Here is an 8,353-nt window from a genome sequence, read left to right as displayed (position 1 = left end):
GTCTCCCTTTTTTTTTTTTCCAGCACAGCATCATGTTTATTTCCACAAGAGCACTAATCACAAGTTTTAATTGTTTTATTTATTTGTTTACTTGTTCACTTGTTCACTCTAATGTAAATTCTATGACAGCAGAGACCCTATCTATCCATCTAGTTAGCTTGTTTCCTCAGTGCTTAGCATAATGCCTGGCACACTGTAGGAGCTCAAAAAGTATTAGTGGAAAAAATAAATAAGTGATTATGATTTTAGATTTATGTTTTGACACTAAACAGCTCTGTTTGATTTTTATCTTTCCTTCTCATATAAAAATATATATTGTGTCTTAGCAGGAGGGGAATTTCTGGAGGAATTTCAACCTAGATTTTTCAGACTCTCCATCATATTAACTCACTGTAAAAAAACAATGCCCATATATAGAGGCCCCTATATGTGACATACATATATGTGACTTATTATAAGGATAGTTAAAAGGACAGTTTATAAGGGTACCTTCTCCTGGAAAATAGCATATCAAAGGGCTCATTCCATTGAAGAAAAGATCATAAAGGATGAGAGGTTGTAATTCTTTGTTATAATCATGTGAGAAAAAATTTGGTGCATGGGGCTCTATGTCGGATCCTAGGATACAGTTACAAAGACAAATATCATCAGAAAATCATTGTTTATGTCTGTTTTACCAGATTATAATATCAGATACCAAAGGTTTTTTTTAATTTATTTTTAATCTTTTTTTAAGATTTATTTATTTATTTATTTATTTATTTATTTATTTATTTATTCAGAGAGAGAGAGAAAGAGAGAGGCAGAGACACAGGCTGAGGGAGAAGTAGGCTCCATGCAGGGAGCCCGATGTGGGACTTGATCACCGGTCTCCAGGATCATACCCTGGACTGCAGGCAGCACTAAACCGCTGCGCCACCGGGGCTGCCCTACCAAAGGTTTTTTTTTAATACTTGGTGATTCATCTATTTATTTAACAAATATTTATTGATCATCTATTAAGCATCAGGTACTCTTCTAGGCTCTGAGTACACAGTATCATCATACAAAGTCCCTATGTTTAGGGCACCTACAAATTGATACATATTACGTAAGGTATAGCAAGAGTTATAAAAAAGAAAAGTTTGTGGTTTTATTCAAAATGTTTATTTATTTGGCAGCACAAGCAGAGGGAGGGACAGAGGGAGAAGCAGGCTCCCCACTGAGCAGGGAGCCCGACATGGGATCAATTCCAGGACCCTGGGATCATGACCTGAGCCAAAGGCAGACACTTAACCAACTGAGCCACCCAGGTGTCCCCAGATAAAAAGTTTTGAATGGATATTTGATTTATGTCCTAAAATGAGAAGTTTGATTGTTGTCTGGGTGGAAGAAGGGAGACCAGTTAGAAGGACATTGCAGTAAATTAATATGCAGAAGACAATGGTAGTTCAAACTAGGATGATACCAAAGTTAATAAAAATTGGTTGGATTTGAGAGATATTTTCAAGATAAAATTGACATGGTTTGATGATGGATTTGGATGTGCAATGTTAAATAATAAAGAATGGCCCTCAGCTTGTTTGGAGCATCTTGGTGGTTGGTGGTGCCATTTACTGACATAAGGAAAGTTTGGGTTAATTTGGGGATGGAAAAATCAAGAATTCTGTAGATGTTAAATTTTAAAGGCTTGTTCAAGTTCTAAATTATATTGATTGGGCAATGGAACATTTGGGTCTGAGGAGTTAGGGGAGATATCACATCTAGAAATAGGAATCTTAGAGTAAAGATTAGGAAAACTATAATTAAAGCAATGAAACTGGGGATCCCTGGGTGGCTCAGCAGTTTAGCGCCTGCCTTTGGCCCAGGGTTTGATCTTGGAGTCCCAGGATCAAGTCCCACATCGGGCTTCCTGCGTGGAGCCTGCCTATGTCTCTGCCTATGTCTGCCTATGTCTCTCATGTCTCTCTGCCTATGTCTCTGCCACTCTCTCTGTGTGTCTCTCATACATAAATAAAATCTAAAATAATAATAATAATAAACTTCCTTGTTGATAGCTTTTTTGTTAAACTTCCTATTTTATATAAACCAATGGCTTTCAAAGTATTTTCCAATACCTGCGTTTGATACATTGATGTTACAAATTAGTTCCTTGTATTACTTGTGTTTATACCATGATGAAGCTTTTTCCAATAATCGCTATTGTGATCCTTAGGTCTCCTACTCTCACCAGGTGTCCACTTTACAGAGCTTATAAATCCTTTGCATGGGCCCAGTAAGGAAGTTTTAGAATGCAATCTCTAAATAATCTGTGCCAGTTTTTTTCACGGAAGTGTTAAATTGAGAAGCTTCTAAAGAGTGCGTCATTTCCCCTAACAACACTATAGTCATTCAGTTATTAAATATAAGCATCTTCTATGTGTTTGGCCTCTTCTAGGATCAGAAAATATGATATTGAATGAAATGGGCACCATTCCACCTTCACAAAACTTGGATCCTAACAGGTAAGACAGGTGATTAAACTGTTAGAATCAATATGTTACAGACTATCAGAAGAAGACTATAGGATAATAGAATAACTCAAAACAGCCGGTGGGGCGTGGAAAGTTAGGAAAAACCAGACTCTGGATGCCTGGGTGGCTCAGCAGTTGAGTGTCTGCCTTTGGCTCAGGGGGTGATCTCAGGGTCAGGGGAAGGAGTCCCACATTGGGCTCCCTGCAGGGAGCCTGCTTCTCCCTCTGCCTGTGACTCTGCCTCTCTCTGTGTGTCTCTCATGAATAAATAAATAAAATCTTTTTTTAAAAGGCTGGGGGGTGGGGGAGACTGGACTCTGAAAGATGAAGAGTTATCCAGGAAGGAAAACAATGACTAGTAATAGGGAAAAGCATGTACAGAGGTTTAGAGACAAGGAAATAACAGAAGGATAGTGCATTTGAAGAACTCTGTGAGCAACAGAATAAACTTTATCATTATTTTTCTCTCCTTTAGGATGACCTGCCCCAATACTTCTTAGTGACTTTCAAACTACCTTGAAATTGATTATTCACTATTATGGAAAGTGCCAAATTTTATTTTTTAACTTTAATAATTTGTCAACTTTTTAATAGGTTTGAATTTTTAAAAATAGAATAAAATTTAAAATAAAATAAATCTGAGCCATTGTGACTTTCTCTTCAGGCTAGGTACTTCTATGAGTAACAGTGGTTTCAAATAAAGCAATTTGAATTTATTACCAAGTAGCTATGAGTACTAATTCTTTTTTTAAAGATTTTATTTATCTATTTGACAGAGGGGGGAGGGGAAGAGAGAGAGAGAGAGAGAGGAAATGAGTATGAGCTGGAGAGCCAGAGGAAAAAGCAGACTTCCTGCTGAGCAGGGAGCCAGACAGGGGGGCTTGAATCCGGGATCCTGGGATCATAGCCTGAGCCAAACACAGACACTTAACCAACTGAGCCACCCAGGTGCCCCAATGAGTATTAATTCTTTAAATGTGACTTTTAAAACTTTGAAAAAAAACATTAGGAGAGGAATTGGAGGTGATAAGTAGAGGAAACACTTCCAAGATTTTTTTTTTTTTTTTTTTTTTTTTGGTACAGAAGAGCGAGGGGTATCTGGGTGGCTCAGGCGGTTAAGCATCTGCCTAAGGAAAAAAAAAAAAAAAGAAGAGAGAAATGAGCAGTAACTAGAAGGAAAAATTAGGTCAATAAATGGTTAAGGTGAGAGAAAAAACAATATGCCTGTATGCCGATGGGAAAGATCTCCTAGAAAGGAGAAAATTGATAATACAGAGGTGGTAGAAAGCAATGTCTTTAAATATTTGACATGGGAAGGGATTGGAATACTTGAGGAAGGATGGGTTTAGCAAGGAGCATGGACAGTTTATCTAATAGCCACAGAGTATCAGATAGGTTATATGGGAACAAAGACAAATCAGAAGGTCAGTGTGGTGGAGTTTGTAGACATGGTCTTCTGATTGCTTCATTTATCAATGAGTAAAGAAGATGCTCTACTAATAGAGAAGGGGGGAGCGTGATGAAGGTTGAGAAGAAAGCAAAGAGTATGAAGTGGTCACAGCAAATAGGTGAGGGTAGGAGGGCTTATGAACTAGGAAAACACAGTATGATCACCAGGCAGCATTAAGGGCCGTTTGAAACTTATAATTACAAGTAGAATGTGAGAACAGCCAGAAATAGTGTGATCTTTTTTATCTTTTTTTTTTTTTTTTTTTTTAAGATTTCATTCTGGGCGGGGGGATCCCTGGGTGGCTCAGCGGTTTAGCGCCTGCCTTCGGCCCAGGACGTGATCCTGGAGTCCCGGGATTGAGTCCCAGGTCGGGCTCCCTGCATGGAACCTGCTTCTCCCTCTGCCTGGGTCTCTGCCTCTCTCTCTCTCTCTCTGTCTCTCTTGAATGAATAAATAAAAATCTTAAAAAAAAAAAAAAAAGATTTCATTCTGGTTTGCCTGGATGGGTCAGTCAATTAAGCATCTTCCTCTCGCTTTTGTGCTTTCATGCTCTTAGGGTCATGAGATCGAGCCCTGCATCTGGCTCCACTGAGCATGGAGACTACTTAAGGTTCTCTTTCTCCCTCTCTCTGCCCAACTGCTCTGAAATAATATGCCCTATGCCCACACATTCTTTGTCTTTCTCTCTCTCTCAAAAAAAGAAAGACTTTACTTTTAAGTACTCTCTATACCCATCTTCAGGCTTGAACTCACACACAACCCCAAGAGTCACGTGCTCCAGCTGAGCCAGCCACACACCCTTCTCCCATCACTTTAATCAATGTGAATACAGGCCTAGCATAAACAAAGTTTCAGATTTATGAAGAGTAGGATTTTTAGAAGCATGTATATTAAATTGCAAGAAGATCAGGGAGTTAAGGGAGTATAAAATAGAATGATTATAATAACTGGCTACAGGCTTTTAGCTGGATAAAGAGAAGTAAAGACATAGGGGTAGTAGGGATGATGAAAAGATGGCAGAACTAATGGATTTCATGTATTGGAGTGGTTGAAGTTATTTCTGAGGTTAGGATCCTATAGGGAGTAAGCTGGAAAAGTTGGAGGGTGTGGCAGATAGTCCGATGTTTAAAAAGGTTAAAAGAGAAATTCTAAGTATTGATAACATGAAGTCTATATCTGACTTTGATTGGGAGTAAGTGGCTGAAGTAGGTAGACCACTGGCTAATTGCAGGGGAGAAGATCAAGGGATGGAGAGAGGCTATTGGGAAATAGACCTATGTGTATACCAATGTCACCAAGAATTATGACTGGGAAAACACTGGAGAGGATGATGAAGAGTCAACAGTTAAAATCTTCAAGGAGGTCCCTGGGTGGCTCAGTCAGGTTAAGCATCTGCCTTGACCTCAGGTCATAATCCCAGGGTCCTGGGATTGAGCCCTGCATTGGGCTCCCTGCTCAGCAGGGAGTCTGCTTCTTCCTCTCCCTCTGCCTACCACTCTGCCTACTTGTGCTCTCTCTCTGTCAAATAAATAAATAAAATCTTTAAAAAAAAAAAAGTCTTCAAGAAATGAGGATGAGAGACATAGGGTCAATAAATGACTGCCACAAAGAGAGGTAGAGGGTGGAAAAATTCTATGACATGAGATTCCAAGCTGAATGGTGGTAGAGTGATATGGAAGTGATACTGATGGGCAGGAAGAGAATTTCTTCTTTCTAGGTCCAGTAGTGTTAGGGCTAAAGAGAAGCCACAGCTACATTATGAAAAAAATAAATAGAAGTAATGTCTTCAGGAAGAGCTAGGTTTTAGTTAGAAGGTGTATTTTCAGAAAAGCGGCTGAGGATATAGGGGATTTTGCTGACTGACCAAAGGGCACAGTGGAAGCATTTCAAGAATGGAAGAAGGTGTGGGGTGCCTGTGTGGCTCCATCGATTAAGTATCCCTCTCTTGACTTCAGCTCAGGTCATGATCTCAGGGTCTTGAGATCAAGACCCATGTCGGCCCCGAACTGAACATGAAGTCTGCTTAAGATTCTTTATCTTCCTCTCCTTCTGTCCCTCTACACTCTCACCTCCCACCCCCTGCTTGCTTGTTTTCTCTTTCTCTCTAAAACAACAACAAAGAATGGAAGAAGGTAAACATCATATTGGAAAAAAGAAAAGAAATCCACAGAACAACGTGGAAGTTACTTTCTGGGGGCAAAGAGTTGATAGGGGAGTTCTGAACTTCTAGGAACTGACATGAATTGTAAAGTTAATTCTGATGGTTGCAATGGCAGATAGCATTGGTAAGGATGAGCTTCAGGGGCAAGGTGCAGGGAGTCTCGTGGGAAACATTCAGAATTCTTGGGCTCTCATGTAACTAAAACTGGTGTCTTCCCTTTGGCACAAGGCCACATGGAAACACCCTCCGACCCCTGCCAATGCAGGTTTGGAGGCCAGAGATATGGAGCAATTGCCATCTAACATGAGAGTTTCCTTCCACTACCCTGGATATTACCCACAAGAGGAGAAATCAAAGGTGCTGGCTTTCTACCCATTTTGAACTCAAATCCACTCCTGAAATCCACGCTTCTCCAAAGACCAGAACACTGGGATGATAATTGTACTGCCAATGCTGCCAGTTCTTCTCACACAGAGCAATGGCCTGTGACAACCAAAGGGCAACAAGAATATCTTAAAAGTAGCCTTCAGGGATCCCTGGGTGGCACAGCGGTTTGGCGCCTGCCTTTGGCCCAGGGTGCGATCTTGGAGACCCAGGATCGAATCCCACATCGGGCTCCTGGTGCATGGAGCCTGCTTCTCCCTCTGCCTGTGTCTCTGCCTGTGTCTCTGCCTCTCTCTCTCTCTCTCTCTCTCTCTCTGTGACTATCATTAAAAAAAAAAAAAAAGTAGCCTTCAGGGAAAAGTACTCATGTTTTCACTATAGTTATTAGCAGAAGGGTACTCTCACAATATGGAAGTTCACTTAGAGCTTCCCAGAGAAATTTTTTTTTTTTTTTTTTACTTTAAAAGTTGGCTACTTTCTATCACCAAGATCAGAAACCCATTGGCCTAATCAGTAACCGTGGACATTTTGAAACATCCTAATATTTAAAAGGAAATTAAAAGTAAGTCTTGCTTGCTATCAATGCTAAAAATCACAACAAGACACACTCATTCTGAGTCACTGTAATAATTTTCTGGTCTTAGTTCACTGAATCTCTGCAGATTCAATTTGGCATCAAATAACAGCCCATTCTTCTCTGCCACATGGCCACTGGGAGCTGATGAGGAAAGAGATAGCATCTCAGCTACAGAGAAGGAGAAAGAAGTGCTTTCAGGTGACATTTTGTTTTGAGAAAAGTCTAGAAATGTAAAAGTCTGTTTTTCTGAGCAACCTTGTTAGAAAATCTCATCATTGCTACCTTTTCTTAAATCAAAACTTAAGTAGGACTTAGAGTACTTTAGTTTGCCTCTGGTTCTATCCCTGACGCTTACAAGTCACCAGCTTACTCTGACAGCTTCTCCATGTATGCAAGTGAAAAATAAAACTGCCCAGAGTGTACTAGGGGATTTCTGAGCCATTGCTGACTTGAGACCAGGGGGTTTCAAACTCCAGGGTGGAAAGAATGTTCACATCTTCAGTTCTAGGCCTTGGCTAATAGGCAAGAAACAAAAACTGCTCCTCTCAGAAGTGGCCTCACTCATGCAAAGAGGAGAACCAGATGCAGATGCCAAAATCAAGATGGGACCCTGCAAGTAATGTCTACAAAATGAATCAGGTTCTTAGAAGGACATAGCTCACCAAGAGGGATGGACACCTTTTCTAAGCAGCATGCTAAAATGGCAATGAGGATTTAGTTCACCTGATACTATTTCATGTAAAGTCAATTCTCCTGATGCCAATTGACCTAATTGATTTGGCTAAAATTAGCATTTTCTAGAGCAGTCGTTCTTAATCTTGGATGTGAAATAGGTAATTCTTACCTAGAGTCATGAGAGACACAGGGAGGGACAGAGACACAGGCAGAGGAAGAAGCAAGCTCCCTGCGGAGAACCTAATGTGAGACCTGTTCCCAGGACCCAGGGACCAAGACCTGAGCCAAATGCAGATGCTAAACCACTGAGCCACCCTGGTGCCCCAGACCTAGGGAATTTTTTTAAAAGGAATGCCCAGGCTACAACCCCAGAAATTCTTTTTTATTATTTTTATTTTTTTAAAGATTTTAGGTATTTACTCATGAGAGACATAGAGAGAGAGGCAGAGACATAGGCAGAGGGAGAAGCAGGCTCCTCACAGGAAGCCTGACGTGGGACTCGATCCCAGGACCCAGGATCACACCCTGAGCCAAATGCAGACACTCAACTGCTGAGCCACCCAGGCATCCCCAACTCCAGAAATTCTGATTCATTTTGCCTGTGGTTGAACCCA

This window comes from Canis lupus, chromosome 5 (genome assembly GCF_048164855.1).
Source record: "Canis lupus baileyi chromosome 5, mCanLup2.hap1, whole genome shotgun sequence".
NCBI lineage: Eukaryota > Metazoa > Chordata > Mammalia > Carnivora > Canidae > Canis > Canis lupus.
This window is presented reverse-complemented; position numbering follows the sequence as displayed.